Source organism: Psittacula echo (assembly GCF_963264785.1).
Source record: "Psittacula echo genome assembly, chromosome: 8".
NCBI lineage: Eukaryota > Metazoa > Chordata > Aves > Psittaciformes > Psittacidae > Psittacula > Psittacula echo.
Window position 1 is genome coordinate 3287677 of NC_137744.1, and position 17219 is coordinate 3304895.

Consider the following 17219-nt stretch of genomic DNA (forward strand, 5'->3'; position numbering starts at 1 on the left):
CAACCTGGCCTTGAACACTACCACGGATGGGGCAGCCACAGCTTCTCTGGGCACCCTGTGCCAGCCCCTCAGCACGCTCACAGGGAAGCGCTTCTGCCTAATGTCTTCATGTGAATCTCCCTCAAAAGCCCCTCTGTGTGGATTCAGCTGAGATAACACCCGAGGTCCCTCCATAAACACCAGCTTTAATGGAACAAATATTCTGTAAATGGTCACCCTCTCCCAGTTAGACTCCACCTGAGCTCTGCGGCTTCATGAGAAATCGAGGTAGGCCTTGTGTTACTCAGCAGCTTTCAAAAAAGAGAGAGAGAGAGAAAGGGGGGGGGTGGGGCAGCAGAGAAACGGGAGAGATCACCAGTCTGCCAATGGGGGTGTTTGGTGTGGAGAGAGTGCCCCAGGGGCTCGCACGTGCCCTTGTTTATTGGCCCCGGTTCCTGCACTTCTGGAAGCTTCTCTCGCCCAGTTCCAGGAGTGACTGACACAGCAGTCAGTCAAGAGAAGCTGCTCCAGGCCCCTCCCCATGACTTCCCTTTCTGCCTTTGGGGACCTTCTGTCGATGCATTCTGTCTCTGCCTTCACAGCCACAGAGCCCGAGCGAGGAAATAGCCGGGCACATGAGCGCAGGGAGGGAAGCGAAGGCCATGCGCGAGCTCACGCTACAGCTTCCCAGACACAGTCTTTAGAGCTGGTTTCCAGCAAGATCAAGTTGTTCTCCGCTTGCTCCAGTTGCACTGCGGAGCTCCGCGTGCCAGCCCCACACAGGGTGGCCGGGAGTGCAAGGTGGTTTCCCAACCCCAAACACAAACCAAGAGCTGTGTGCGCATTCCTGCACAAGTACAGCTGCAGCTTCAGGCCCACCTCCCTGTCCTTCCTCTGCTGCAGCCCTGGGGACACGAGGCCACGGCTCAGGGCAGCTGCAAGACCCCTGCACCCAGTTGGTCGTAAGCTGTAGGATGGGGCCGGGGGGGATTGAGTGGGGTCACCCATCTGCTGCCCATTTACAGTTCTGCTTCTGGAAACACTGCCAGCTTGACAGCAAAGTGGTTCTGGGTGGGGACAACAGGTTTAGGAAGAAGCCCCCTGCTTTTGTCTTCTTCCTCCTTTTTTTGTTTGGTTTTTTTTTGGTGTGGTGTTTTTGTTGTTGTTGTTGCTTTTTCTATTTCCCAGCTTCCTGGGTTAACAGCCTCCTTCTTTCCTCAATGAGCTACAATGGATTTTTGGGGCCCCTGCACAGCCCGGGCCTGGAGCAAGCAGTCCTGCTTCCTCTCAGCTTCCCTTACATCTTTTAGCCTATTGACAGCATCCTGCAGCTCAGCCCCTGCTGCATGAGGACCTGCACCAGGCAGCACTGAGTGCAGCCCTGCCCATTGCGCACCCTCGCCTCAGGAGAGCAGTGCAGGCACTCTCTACACTCCGAGCTCTGCACTGCAGCCTCCCCTCTCATCGGCTCTGTCTGGGTGCCTACGCTGGCCACCGCCGGGGCAGCCAGAGCAGAGCTCCCAGGCCGGGCCCTGGTCATGCGGCCAGCGCTCACCACCCCCCTCACCATCCCGCTCGCCTGCCCGCGCAAACTGCCTCGGCCCGCCCCCTTCCCCCTCCTCTTTGCCTCGCTTCCGGTCGCTCGCGCTCCCTGGGGCGGGTTTTTACCCAGTCAGGGCTGGTGCCGCCCCTCCTGGCTCCGCCCCCTGTGAGTCCCTGCTCGCCTCCGCCGAGCTGCCGGCTCCGGCGCAAGTCCTGTCCGGGACGTGAGGCTCGCTCAGTGGCTTTCGCCGCTCTGAGTTGAGGCTCCTGAGCGCTGAGCTTCCCCCCGCTCCGGTGCTGAGGGCGTCCTCTCTCGAGGTACTCGCCTCAGCAATTCAGCTACTCACCTCAGCAATTGTCAGGGTTGTGCTTCAGGTTAGGATTGCTTCATTCTCCTGTTATTGAAACCTAACTTTTGCTGTATGCACCTCAAAGGAAGATGCCTCAGGCTGTTACAGAACCTCACTCTTTAGTCTGCTTTCACAATGACAGCAAAAGCTGCTGCTTTTTTCCGCACTGGATGTTCGCTATCTCATATCTGTGCGTTAGGGACGGGTGTTCGATCAGAGAGCGAGACAGAAGCAGAAGCCTCAGAAGTTGACGTTTCTCCAAGCTCTTCACCAGCGCCTCAAGTTCCAAAGCAAGGAGAAGACTATGGCAAAGGTGTCGTTTTCTACCTCAGGGATAAAGTTGTGGTTGGAATTGTATTGTGGAACATCTGCAACAGGATGCCTATTGCTCGAAAGGTCAGTACAGGACTAGTGTGCTGAACAGGGAGGCTTGCTTAGGTCAGGGATTTTCATGTGGACAAATCAATCTACCAGTTGAAAATTAGGATGAATAAATGCAGATGCTGTGTCTGGAACAGCGCTGTGCAACATCCAATGGTAGCCCTGCCTCAGGTGAATTATGGGAGATGTCCTTTTGCTTTTCAGCATGTTTGTTCAAAAGTCTTACAAAAGCCACCTTGAGTCAGGTTTATGTTTCAAGCCTTGCCTTTGCAGGGCTGAAATTTCAGGCCTGTAGTAAGTACAGGCAAGAATCACAATGGGCTGAGCATCAACATGAAAAGTCCTATATTTCTGCTGCTTTTTCTGATGTACAAGTGTCTAAAACAGCCTTAAACTGTCATCCTAGATACCCTGCCATAAAACGTCAGGTTAGGAGCAGCCTTGAGTAGGTGCTTAGGAGTAGGTCTCCATCCCCCATAGTCTGTCTCCATCCTCCAAGGTAAGATCAGCTATACTTAGGTCACTTGTTAACATCTGGAGAATTTCAGTAGTTTGAGAGAGATTCCATACCATCTCCAGGTGATCTGTCCCAAAATGAACTATTCTTAGTGGTGGAAGTTTCCGTTGGTACCTAATCAGAAGCCTTCAGGATGCACTTTAAACCTATTACTACTTCCATCCCCATGAAAGAGATCCTTTCCTTCCTTCTTGTAGCAGCCATTCCTCTAAATCAGAGGGCCAAGTGTGTACCTTGCCCTCTTCATCTCATCATCTAAAAGGTAGGTTTGCAAGTTTAAGCCACCTATATGGGCTCCTCTAAGTCATGCAAAGAGCCAAGCTGGCTCATCCTCTCAGAGCTGAGGTGAATCACTTGTTGAAGGTACTTGTTCTTCGGATCTGTAAAGGGAAACCCAGGCATCGGAAAGAAATCCTACAGGGGTAGTGAGATTGTTTCAACTCCAGCCTCTAGGCAGATAATAATGTGTTTAAGACTCCCATATAAATTTGGCTGTAGTAAGTACTGTTGTGTTGTGGGCTGCCTAAGTTATCATCAGCAGAGCTTCAGAGATCTAAGGAATTCATTGTGTTGATGGGTGACAGGTACAGCCTTGCAGCACTGGTACTTTAATATATGTACAGGTTTTACTGTGTTCTTCCTTCCATCAGATCATCAAAGATGGGGAGGAGCATGATGATCTCACTGAAGTAGCAAAGCTTTTCAACATCCACGAAGACTAAACTCTGGAAAAGAAACACCACAATAGGTGTGAGGAGGGCAGCGGGGGCCACTGTCTGTGTGCACCCCTTCCCCTTCAGACTCCTTCCTCTGAGTACATGAGAATATTGCCAGTCAGCTACAGTTCTGATCTTTGCAGCAATAAAGTCAGACTGTTCTAAATTAAATAACTTTGTCCTCTAGCTGTGCATTGCTGGCTTTGAAAGGGGAGTATGCTGCACGCTGTTGCCAGGTTTTCCCTCATGTCAGTAGTGGAGAAGCCTGCGGAGCAACCTCTTTCCTTGCAGCACTTCCCAGCTGCTGAGCTTGCAGTCCTGCTGGCTCTTGGCAGCGTGTGCTGCCCATGCAGGAAAAGCGCATCCCGATGGGATGAAACAGTGTGTGATGGAGTGGCTCCCACGTCAGCTGGCTTTTGAAGCCTGCTGCGTGCTGCAGCCCAGTGACCAGAATGAGAGGGATGCAGAAGGGATGTGAGAATAAGGAGCGAGGCTTGGAGCTACTAAGGCCGGAGATAAGGAACTAAATTATGTATTCCATGTAGGAACTTGGGATCTGTTATCTCGGAGCTGTTGGCTGTGCATGCCAATCCAGCAGATGCTGTGGCAGGTCGCGTTCGATCTCCCAGCCCCTACCCTGCCCCTGCTCCCGCTCCCGCCAGCACTGGGCTGTGGGAGATGTGGGCTTGGGGCCCAAAAGAGCGTGACAACACAGGAGCAGACACTCCGTCTGCCACCGTTGGTGACAATGGCACCCCAGCCACCACTTCAGTCAGAGAGAGCTGTCAGCAGGTGCTGCGGGCTGCTACCTGTGATGGGGAGCCAGGGACCCCACTAGCAGCCAGCAGCACGGCCGGACCCAGCACACAGCAGGGCTGCAGGGGCACAAACAAGAACAGACACTGTCCGTGCAGCCAACAGCAGCAAGGCCCCAGGCACTCAGCCCACACTGAGGAGCGGTGGGCAAGCGGCAGAGCACCTGCCAGCAATGCTGGCAGCGGGCAGCAAGGGCAGCCTCAACAGCAAGTTGCTGGGGCTGCAGCAGACGGTGTTTCCCCTGCGTCTGCCCCCGCTGCCCCACATCAAGATTTCAGAGCAGCCAAAGAGGAGCTGCCTGGCCGGAGCTCCTGAGAAGCACTGGGCACCTCTCCCTCCTATTGCACCGGCATGAGGTTCCCATCGATGCAGGCAGGAATATCTCTCCCCCGCCCCGCGCTCTCCCTCTGCCCTGTCCCTTCCTCTCTCCCCCTCTCTCCCTCGTTCTCTCTTTCATTAATGCGTTCTCCACTTTCCATTATTTATTAACTTCCTTCCTTTGTTTTATTTAGAAAAAACAAATAACAGTGGTTACGTGGAGCTCAGCCCCTCCTGCCCCAGCGCTTTGGGCCAGGCTAAAACTTCCCTGACCTTCTCTCACCTCCTTCTCTTCCTCAGCTGAGGCAGAGGCTCTGCCCCACGGCTGCAACCCCCCCCCGACACCCCTCACTGCCCCCAGCACATCCCACCTCCCCATTAGTGCTTGCTCTGCACGGCCACCCAGTGCATGGCACAGGAGACATGCCCAAAATGAAGCCCCCAAGCTGCAGTGATGCCTCGGAGGTGGAGGGACTCCATGTCTGGTCCCAGCTCCAGCACAGCCAGAGGGTTTCCTCAGGCAGAGCCAGCGGGGTGGGGGAGTGATGCTCAGACTCGTGGTGAGCAGATGCTCTGCTGCAGGTCTCACAAACCCTCATCCATCCCTTGCCGTGGTCCCCCAAAAGAGCTGACAAGAAACGTGGAGAGGGGCTTTGGACAAGGGCCTGTAGGGACAGGACAAGGGGAATGGCTTTCACCTACCAGAGGGGAGACTGAGATGAGCTCTGAGGCAGAAGCTCTTCCCTGTGAGGGTGCTGAGGCGCTGTCACAAGGTGCCCAGAGAAGCTGTGGCTGCCCCATCCCTGGCAGTGTTCAAGGCCAGGTTGGACACAGGGGCTTGGAGCAAGCTGCTCTAGTGGAAGGTATCCCTGCCTGTTGCCAGGGGGTTGGAACTGGATGAGCTTTAAGGTCCCTTCCAGTCCAAACCAGGCTGGGATTCTGTGCTTTCTCATGCCACGGGTGCTCATTTGACCTCAGGGCAGGGCAGTGATCGGGGACATCACCTGTAATCTCTATTGCTGCAAGAACTGGAATAGGCACCTCTCCTGGAAGCAGGTGGGTTATTCTCCTTGCTTTGGCCTCGTCAATCAAGCTCAGCATTTCCTTCCGTGGGGGCTGCTCCCAGGGCTTCCCTGACCAATAGGGAGAGCCTTGGGATCTGCTCACCGGGAGCTGCGGCTCCCCGCTGCCGTGTGGGCAGGGATCAGGCAGCTCTGCTTTCCCACTTGCAGCAGCATCAGAGGACGCAGGGGCAAGAGCCGGGAGCTGCCACTGGGAAGCCTCCGGGAAGCGTCCCCAGGCAGAGGAGTGGGAGAGGAGAGGAGCAGTCGTCAGGAAAACAGGCTGGGATTACCCCCAGCGCTGCATCAGGAGCACCGGACTTCCTCTCCCGGTACAGCCTGAGCTGTTCTCACAGCGGGCACTCCTGAAGGGCTGTTGGGAAAGCAGGGCAGTTCTGAGCCATGTTTCCCTGGCAGATGCTGACGTGTCATCCTACGGAGCTGCTGGGGGCCGGCTGGGTGCTCCTTGCAGGTAAGCAGTCCGCAGGCTGGGCTGGGTGCTGATGCTGTCTGCGTCCAGATCCTTGCCTGGTGCAAGCCCACAGAGAGCCTGAGGCTTCAGCAGAGCTTTGCAGATGAGCAGGGGGATGTGCGGTCAATAGGAGGCTTTTTAGAGGGGGCAAATGCTTCACCTGAAAGGGAAGGATGTCTGCTTCACTGTGCAAAGACAGAGAAGGCAGAAGCAGCCCAAGAACCAAGTACAGTGCCAAGGCTAGAAGCCTGCTGCAGATTTATGCTGGGGCTGATGTATGTAATAACACAACATTTATTGCAGTTTTACTTATGTGAGAAGCCTCAGTGTGGGCCTTATATATGCAGTGGCTGCCTTGAAGTGCACAGGCACAAAGAGTTTTCAGGGTGAGTATCTAAAAGAGAAAAGAAGCCTGTTAGAATGTACGTAGATTTCCGATGCTGTGGTGTTAGTGAGCTCCAAGTGCCTATCGGATGAGCTTCGGATATTGCAGTTGTGAAAGCTGCCTGCCATGAAGTGTTTCCTCTTCCCTTCTGCTGGTGGTGCCGCATGTTCTGTATGAAGAGTGTTTTCCTAGAGCGAGGGGACCTTTAGCCATGAGGCTGTTTCTTCCTCTCAGGCTGGGTAACAGCGGGTAGCGGCAGGAGCCGTCTCTCGATGCTGTGGGGATGAGAGATGGAAGGCATCAGGTGAGCTGGATTCACTGGTTCCTTTCCCACCTGCAGAGCTGCCGGGAGCAGCAGCAGGACGCAGGGGCTGCTCTCGGGCTGTCTGCACGGGCAGCAAACACTCGTGAGCATCCACTGATGAGGCGGAAACGGGGGCACCGGGAAGCAAACAGGGTGTGTGGGGAGCCAGGGCGCCGTGCCCCAGCGGCCCAGCGTCCCAGCGCTGCTGGAGCCTGTGTCCCGGCGGGAAGGCTGGCTGCGGGGCTGGGGCTGGGATGGGCTGATGCTGGTCCCTGTCTCTGTGAGCCTCGGAGCTGATGCTCCCGTGGAGCAGTTACACAGGAGAGGAGGAGCTTTAGGAGAAATCCTGGCACTCCAACAGAGCAGCCCCCCAGGAGCACCAGGAACATTGCTAGCAAGTAGCTGGACCGCTGCTTGTGCAGATAAACACATTTCCTTCTGCTTCCTCTGCTTGGGGCTGGCTCCTTGCTTTAAACCCTTTACATTCACCCTTTAAAACATGCATGTTTTTAAGACTCCGCTTCCCAAACCAGAGCTTTAGTTGTGATTCTGCCTGGCTTTTCTAGAAAGCTCTGGTTTTTTGGTTTGTTTTTTTTTTTTTTTTTTTTTGGGGGGGGTGGACAAGAAACGAAGAGGGGGACACTATGACTTACTCCTCCTGAAGTCCCCAAGTGCCTCTTAGAGCCCAAGTCACGACAAGCCCAGAAATCACCCTGTGATGTGGGGGAGGCAGCTCTTCTGGAAGTGGATGGACACCTTCAGCCTCAAAGAGGCTGGGGATTGGGAATGAACCATGGAAACTAGGCCAGAATTAGAAAATTTGTTTTTGGCATGGACTGGGAGGGAACTCCACCTAAAACACACACAAAAGTGGAGTAGAACAAGCTTGCAGTGCTGCAAGCAGAGAGCTCCAAGCATCCTGGGCTGTGTTTCGGCATCTGTATGTGCTCCAGCTGGAATGTCTCCCTGCCTGGAAGTGTGATGGGAGATGGCTTTGTGAGAGGCTGTGACCAAGTAGTCCAGGTACCACGTGTGTGTCCGTGGCATCCGGGTACCAAAGCCTCTCCTCAGCCATGCTAACCTGCTCCATCTCCCCGGCTCATCTTCTCTTCTCCCGCACTCCAGGGCTGCTGGTGCCTTTGCAACAGGCTGCAGAAGTCTTGGAACCCTTCCAGAGTAAAGTTGCTGCTGTGGGATCACCAGTGCTGCTTCCTGGGCTGGGTAACATCACACAGGTCTACTCCATGCAGTGGGAATACCTCAATGGCACCAGCTCCCACACCATCCTGCAGTACTACAGGGGGTCCCACAGCCCAGCCATCCACGTGCCCTACGCAGGACGAGCTGTTTTCCATCCATCCAATGTATCCCTCCTGCTAGAGGGTGTCCAGGAAAGTGACAGTGGCATCTACAAAGTGACTGTCAACATGGGAGACAGGGAGAGCCTGAAAATGCTGCTGGAAGTCCTCAGTAAGTGGTGAGCATGGGAGGAAAGAACAGGGTAATGGGTGCAAGCAGGGCAGGGGCGTTACCTAGAATCATAGAATAGTTAGGGTTGGAAAGGACCTTCAGATCATCAAGTTCCAACCCCCCTGCCATGGGCAGGGACACCCCACACTAAACCATGCCACCCAAGGCCTCATCCAACCTGGCCTTGAACACCGCCAGGGATGGAGCATTCACAACCTCCCTGGGCAACCCATTCCAGTGCCTCATCACCCTCTCAGTAAAGAATTTCTTCCTTATATCCAATCTAAACTTCCCCTGTTTAAGTTTGAACCCGTTACCCCTTGTCCTGTCACTACAGTCCCTGATGAACAGTCCATTCCCAGCATCCTTGTAGGCTCCCTTCAGATACTGGAAGGCTGCTCTGAGGTCTCCACGCAGTCTTCTCTTCTCCAGGCTGAACAGCCCCAGCTTTCTCAGCCTGTCTCCATACGGGAGGTGCTCCAGTCCCCTGATCATCCTCGTGGCCTCCTCTGGACTTGTTCCAACAGTTCCATGTCCTTTTTATGTTGAGGACACCAGAACTGCACACAATACTCCGAGTGAGGTCTCACGAGAGCAGAGTAGAGGGGCAGGATCACCTCCTTCGACCTGCTGGTCACGCTGCTCTTGATGCAGCCCAGGATATGGTTGCTTTCTGGGCTGCGAGCAAACACTGCAGCCGGCTCATGTTCATTTTCTCATCAACCAACACCCCCAAGTCCTTCTCTGCAGGGCTGCTCTGAATCTCTTCTCTGCCCAACCTGTGGCTGTGCCTGGGATTGCTGCGACCCAGGTGTAGGACCTTGCACTTGGCATGGTTAAACTTCATAAGGTTGGCATCAGCCCACCTCACAAGAGTGTCGAGGTCCCTCTGGATGGCATCCCTTCCCTCCGGTGTATCAACTGAACCACACAGCTTGGTGTCATCGGCAAACTTGCTGAGGGCGCACTCAATCCCACTGTCCATGTCGCTGACAAAGATGTTGAACAAGACCGGTCCCAACACCCATCCCTGAGGGACACCACTCATTACCGGTCTCCAGCCGGACACCGAGCCATTGACCACAACTCTTTGCGTGCGGCCATCCAGCCAGTTCTTTATCCACCGAGTGGTCCACCCATCAAATTGATGTCTCTCCAATTTAGAGACAAGGATGTCGTGTGGGACAGTGTCGAACGCTTTGCACAAGTCCAGGTAGATGACATCAACTGCTCTACCCCCGTCCATCAGTTCCATAGCCCCATCATAGAAGGCCACCAAATTGGTCAGGCAGGATTTCCCTTTAGTGAAGCCATGCTGGCTGTCACCAAGCACCTTGTTGTTTTTCATGTGCCTTAGCATGCCTTCCAGGAGAATCTGCTCCAAGATTTTGCCAGGCATGGAGGTGAGACTGACTGGTCTGTAATTCCCTGCGTCATCCATTTTCCCCTTCTTGAAAATGGGAGTTATATTTCCCTTCTTCCAGTCGTCGGGAACTTCACCTGACTGCCATGATTTTTCAAATACGATGGCCAGTGTCTTAGCAACTTCATTCGCCAGCTCCTTCAGGACCCGCAGATGGATTTCGTCAGGTCCCATGGCCTTGTGTACGTTTAGGTTTTTAAGATGGTCTCGAACCATATCCTGTCCTACAGTGGGCCTAGGGTCTTCATTCTCACAGTCCATGCGTCCGCCTTCCAAGACTTGGGTGGTGCGGTCAGAGACTTTGCCAGTGAAGACCGAGGCAAAGAAATCATTAAGAACTTCAGCCTTCTCCAAATCCAGGGTAGCCAGTTCTCCCGATATCTTCCGGAGGGGGCCTATGTTGCCCCTAGTCTGTCTTTCATTCGCTATGTACTATAGAATCCCTTCCTGTTATCCTTCAAATCCCTAGCCAAGTTCAATTCTAACTGTGCCTTAGCTTTCCTAACCTGGTCCCTAGCTTCCTGGACAACATCCCTGTATTCTTCCCAGGCCGCCTGTCCCTGCTTCCACCTTCTATAAGCCTCTTTTTTCCTTTGAATTTTCCTGAGCACTCTTTATCCATCCAAGGAGGTCTCCTGGCCTTCCTGCTGCACTTCCTTCTAGTTGGGACGTAACACTCCTGAGCTTGTAGCAGGTGATCCTTGAATAACAACCAACAGTCTTGGGCCCCCCTGCCCTTTAGGGCTGTATCCCATGGAACCTTACTAAGCAGGCTCCTGAAGAGGCCAAAGTCTGCTCTCTTGAAGTCCAGGGCAGTGAGCTTGCTGCACGCTCTTCTCACTGTCCCGAGGATCTCGAATTCGACCATCTCGTGGTCACTGCAACCAAGGCTGCCCTGGAGCGTCACATTTCCAACCAGCCCTTCGCTGTTGGTGAGCACGAGGTCAAGCATGGCACCTCTCCTTGTCGTCTCCTCTACTACTTGCAGAAGGAAGTTGTCTTCCACACAATCAAGGAACCTCCTGGATTGCTTGTGCCGGGCCGTACCTTCATTCCAACAGATGTCAGGGTGGTTGAAGTCCCCCATGAGAACAAGGGCCTGTGAGCGTGAGGCTGTTCCTATCTGCCTATAGAGGACTTCATCCACAGATTCCTCTTGATCAGGCGGTCCGTAACAGATCCCCACAGTGACGTCCCCCATCATCAATGGTCTGGTTCTGGGATTCTATGATTCTAATGAAGAAATTATGCAACACTTGCCACAATACCACGCCCTGGGGGACACCAGTAGTGAGCGGTCTTGTTGACAGACAAGAGATTAAGAGACATTAGGAAAGCTGAGAGAGAGCTGAGCTGCTGGCTCCAAGCCCAGGTTGTGCAGGGACCACAAGCGTCTCCCCTAGCACAAACAGAAAGGAAAGAGGACATTATTCCAGGGGGTTGGTGACTTGGTGCCAGAAAAAAACACAGTAAGAGGAGGAAGCGAACAAATACCAGCAAGGGGTTTCCTCCAGACCGCAATGTCCCCACCCAGAACCACTTCACAGCTCGGCAGGGGGCTAACGAGGCAAAAGGCACCACAAGGGAGCAACAACCCCTTTCAGCACCAATCAAGAGCATAACTGTGAGTACAGCCAAGAAAGAGTGGTGGGGGATAGCAGGAGGAGATTCTGCTTTGAAAGATAGAGGCACTGCCACAGGTTGCCCAAAGAAGTGGTAAATTGAGACAAGCAAGTACAAAATGAAATATAATCCTTTGTAAATAAGTAAATTCAGTTCCAAGTAATGTTAAGCTTGGTGGATCCCTTGCATGTGTGTGTGTGTGTGTTGAGGACAGGGCTTGGTCCGTGGGGCGCGTAGCTGCATCGAGAGATGCTGTTCCTTGTATTTTTGTTGTCAGGGCCGCGTTGAAGTTTTTGTATAATATACGATCGCTATGTTTCATAAGAAAGAGCCTCGGGCTGTGGCTCCTGTGGAGCCACAGGGGTGGGTACAGGAACCGTGGAGCGCATTGTGGGATAAGATAGAAACTTAAAGCAGCAGATTTACATTCTGAGTTAGAAAGGGTTAAAGCAGAAGTGCTGTTGCAGAGGCAGGCATTTGTAGCTGCTGCAGAGCAAGGTGTGTGACTTGGAAAAAACCCCAAAACCAAAAAAACTACCAAAAAACCAACCCCCCAAAAAAGTGGGGAGCAATAAAAAAGGCACAAAGGCAGTGGGGCCATGAGTCCATGCCCTTGTGTCTGATCCTGATTGGGACCCAAAGACATCGAATGAAGCAATGTATGCAGATACATTTTTCACGTTAAGAAACCACCCGGAGTGGCAGAGAGACTGCGGGATTAATGTAGCTCCTCTGGATCCCTTAATTTTAGCTTTGGAAAAGGACAGGGGAAAACAGGGATCTCAAGTGGATAGATGTTGCTCAGCCTGTAATATTGGAGAAAGATGTTTAAGATAAAAGAGTAATCAGGAAGATAGGGTGGAGGATTATGTATCACCGGGACCTCCATGAGGAGCATCCCCTGCCGCGAATCCTTCTGATGCTAATGAGGAGGAAGGGGTTGGTGTTGCTGACAACAGAGCTGAAGGACCTGAAAATGTTACCCGAATTGCTGCACACATTCCTAGTAAAACAGGACCAGTAACTGAGGCACCTTTAAGACAGGCAATGGGACCAGAGGGTCAGATAAGAATAAAGGTGAATTTTTCAATGGGAGCTTTAGATGCTTGGAAGTTAGCTGTGAAAGACTATCGAGATGATCCAATAGGAGTGGCAAAAAGGTTTCAGTGGATTGTTCAAAGCCAAGATCCTGATTGGAGAGATATAGATGTAATGCTGGATGCATTAACTGAAACGGAAAAACAGCTGGTGTTAAAAACTGCCCGCACTGATGTGAATGCTCAGACTACTGCAGGAGCATTAGCTGTCAGAGTGGAAGACCATATTCTCACCACAAAACCAGACTGGGATTATGACGAGCCTACGGATTATGTCGCTCTGAAAATATATCAAAATTGGATAAAATTTGGACTGGAAAATGCAATTCCAAAACCAGTAAATTGATCAGCCCTATTTGTCATAAAACAAGGGCAAGCCAAAACACCAACTGAGTTTTTGGACAGGTTGAGAGAAGCAATGCGAAAGTTCACTATATTAGATCCCTCCTCAGAGGATAGGAAGCACCAGATAGCCAATTGATTTTCAGGGCAATCATCAGAAGATATTAGAAAGAAGCTTCAGAAGTTTAAAGAACCAGTAATCGTGATACAGAAAAGTTGATAGAAGAAGCATAGAGAGTGTCTAGAAATCGGGAACAGGTGGAGAAGAAAAAGTTGGGTTGTTCCATAGCCACAGCTACGGTGGCAGCTTTGGGACAAGTAGAAACTGGTAGAGGGTCTAATATGCGAGTACAAGGCAGAGGCAGAAGAAGAATGTCAGGCAGGGGTGGAGGAGTAAATTCTGTTCCTGTGGGACCAGGTCAGTGTGTGTACTGTAGGGGATTTGGACATTGGAAACATGATTGCCCTAAAAGGAATCCGCAGGTGGCTTCAACGGCTGAATAGCAGCTAGGCTGACGGGGACCTGGGGAATCTACCCCAGAGGATTTACTGGTTAAATTAAAGCTAGGGACCAGAGGAAAGGAGGTGGAAATTTTAGTGGATACAGGAGCAAACTATTCGGTGCTAAATCAGAGTCTGACTCCATTGGGAAAAGCATTTGTTACAGTTGTGGGAGCTACTGGGCGCCAAGAAAAAGTGTTCTTTCTGAAACCTTTAGAGTACCAATTGGGAAAACAAATAGGAATGCATATTTTTTCAGACTTGCCAAATTCTCCAAAATCTTTCCTAGGGCAAGATTTACTAGAACATTTGGAAGTGACTATAATGTTTAAGGAAGGAGAAATGGAATTAAGAGTTAAGGATGAACAATTAATTGAAGTCCTGAGTTTATCTTTAATTCAACAGAAAAGCAAAAGAGAGGACCTCCCTGAAATAGAAGAAGTCTTTAATCAGGTGTATCCAGGAGAATGGGCATCTGAAGTTCCAGGTGAGGTGAAAAATGCTTTGCCTGTTAAAGTACAAATAAAAAGGGGTGGCCTGCCCAGTTCAGATAAAACAATATCCCTTAAGATTAGAGGATCAGAAGGGAATCAAAGAAATCATTGATAAATTTTTAGAATATGGATTGTTAATTGAATGTGAATCAGAATATAACACCCCTGTCTTACCAGTAAAGAAACCTGATGGAAAAAGTTATAGGTTAGGTCAAGATTAAGGGCAATCAACAAAATTGTGGAGGATATTCATCCAGTAGCAGCTAATCCGTATACCTTATTAACCAAATTGAACAATAACCAAAAATGGTTTACCATCATGGACTTAAAGGGCGCATCTTTCTGTCTGTCCTTAGCCAAAGCAAGCCAGAATTTGTTTGCTTTTGAATGGGAAAACCCCAATATGGGAAGAAAAACCCAGTTAACTTGGACAGTATTACCTCAAGGATTCAAAAATAGCCCGATGATATTTGGAAATCCATTAGCTCAAGAACTAGAATCATGAAATACGCCCACTCAGGCAGGAACTTTGCTACCATATGTTGATGATTTGCTAATTGCTACTGAAACTAAAGAAAGAGGTACCACACTGAACCAGACACCAGTTCATCATAGAATCCCAGCCTGGTTTGGGTGGGAAGGGACCTTAAAGCTCCTGCAGTTCCAAGCCCCTGCCATGGGCAGGGACACCTTCCACTAGAGCAGCTTGCTCCAAGCCCCTGTGTCCAACCTGGCCTTGAACACTGCCAGGGATGGGGCAGCCACAGCTTCTCTGGGCACGCTGTGCCAGCGCCTCAGCACCCTCACAGAAAGGATTTAATGCTAATATTTAATGAATACCCAGTTCCACCTCGTGAGACACTTTTCCAACACTTCCGCCTGAATTTTTTTGCCTCTTACAATAACCTGATACATGCTGGATTTCCTCTGGAGACCCATTTCATGGTTGAAACCCCCATGACACAAGCTCTTTCCACAAGCCTTAGGCACAGAGACATTACCCCCAAAGGCAATACACAGCCTGTGCATGTCCCCAGTGTTAATGCTGAGAGACAAACACACATGGGAGAACTTCCCAGCCAGCTGAAGGCCTTCACTTCTGCTCTCCAGATGGTCTCCTTTAGTCTGGGGATTACTCCTGGTAGGTAGAACACACAGATTACTGTGTGGGTGCTGGCGATGTCTTTAGGTTTGTTTTCTGTTAATCAATATGTATATTGCTACTGAAGCACCTATGTTAACTTGCACACCTCTGGGTTAGAGACCCAGTGTCATGACCCAAACACCAGTGTGCTTGGTCACCAAAACCCAGGAGATGAGCAAAAACCCCAAACCCCATCAAAACACATGAGACTTTGGCCAACTGTAGGCAGGAAGGCTCTTCCCATGCAGCCTGCACATGTTAAAACTTCCCAGGGATGCCCAAGGAATGGGAAAGACTCATTCGCTTGGTACTCCGACTATTTTTGGCTCCATTTGGGATCAGCTGCTTCTGGGAGTTTTATTTTCTGTGCAAGCTGCAGAGGCATGTGAAGGAATGCGGGAGCTCAGTACATAGCCGACCACTGCCAGAGGGAATTAGGATGAGGGGGCAGAAGGAGCTGAGGCTTTCTGCTGTCTGCCCTGGCCACGGTACAGAGAGGAGGGTTTGCCTGGGGACTTCTGGCACTCACCCAAGCTCTGCTTCCCCAGCTGGCACAGCAGGATGATGAAGCCGGGGGCAGAGACGATGCTGAACATCAGCGCGACCACAACCAACCTCTGCACGTAGCATAGGGGAGGGATGAGACCTGCAAGGTGAGACCTCAAGAGCAGGGGGGAAACCCCATGCTGGGGACAACCCCCACACCCAGATCAGCTATCCCAGGAAACAGCAAAACACTGGAAAACTCCAGGGATGAGCCCTGCGTCTTCCTGGCTTGGGAAAACCCATGATAGACAGTTGTACCCTGCAAGGGGGACATGTGACAACAGGACAACCACCGGCCCAGCCAAGGCTAACCTATGACCACCAGGTTCAGAGCTGCCTCCTTCCACATTATGGGCTTGCTGAGGCTGCAGGAGTAGGAGCCGCAGTCCAACTTCTCTCCATTCCGTATCTGCAGTTCAGTGAGGTTTCCAGAGAGCAGGAAGTGCTTTTCAGGGGGAAGGAGACATCCATCCTTCTTCCAGGATACGGAAGCCACCATTCCCACCACACAGACCAGCTTGATGGGTAAACCTGCCAGGTTCAAATTGCACTGAAGCTCAGGCTGGGGCATGGGCTCTGAAAAGCATGGTAGCACTCCTGGGAGCATGAGTTGCTCCGTGCTTTGGACCCGAAAACTGGCCAACATGCAGGAACTCCGAGCCCCTTGGGAATGAGCAGGTCCAATTTACACCTCTGGACGTTTTGGAGGGAGAGAAGATACTGCAGGAGCAGGAAAACATCCACCAAGTTCAAGCAGAAATTAGATGTTCCCATCCCTGCCACCCCACTGCCCCTAGGATGGATACTACCAATGCTTGGGGATGAGGCACAGCACCCTGGGCGCACAGATACCGACCTAAAAGAGATGCCAGTTGGGATTATGCCTGGAAGGAGTGACAGGAACTTTCCAGACACTGCCAGTCACTGGTGTCCCAAGAGGAGAGGGCTTTTCCCACGCAGCAGTGACAGGGGAAAGTATAGGAGTGGGCAAAGAAGTCATGAAGTTCTGCCAAAAAAGCAGCAACGTGGGACACTGCTGCTCCCTGCAGTTAAACTGGTCCAGCCCCATATGGGCTGGAGCACAGAGAAGCAAGCCTGGCATGCTGGAGACCCCTGCCCTTGCAGAAGGAGGACTGGCTCCATCCCTCAGCTCACCCCTAAGTACCTGCTCTTAACTACATCTGGACTTCCACTTGATAGCAACACCATGCGCCTGAGCTCCTTCGTCCCTGAATGTCCTACATGAGGTATGCTCCTGTGGTGATGCAGAGCTCTAGGAAAGGGCAGTTCAAAACAGGGTTAGCTCTTGTTTCTGTTTAGTTTTCAAGGAAATTCAGAGACAGAGAATGGCAATGCTGCTTTGAAGGAAGAGTCTGCAAAGTCTGGAGCTACGTGGGGGGAGCTGGTGACCAGCAATAGGACACAAGGAAATGGGACGAGGCTGTGTTAGGGCAAGTTTAGACTGGGTAAGAGGAAAAAGTTCTATACTGGGAGGGACGTAAGTCCCTGGAACATGCTGCCCAGGGAAGTCATGGCACCAAGCCTGTCTGAAGTCAAGACGCATCTGGATGATGCTCTTAGTCATATGGTTTAGTGTTAGGTAGTCCTGCGAGGAGCAGGGAGTTGGACTCAGTGATCCTTATGGGTCCCTTCCAACTCAAGATACTACATGATACTATGACTATTCTGGTTTCCATCTTGTGGAGCTGGAGGTGTTCAAGGCCAGGTTGGACAGGGA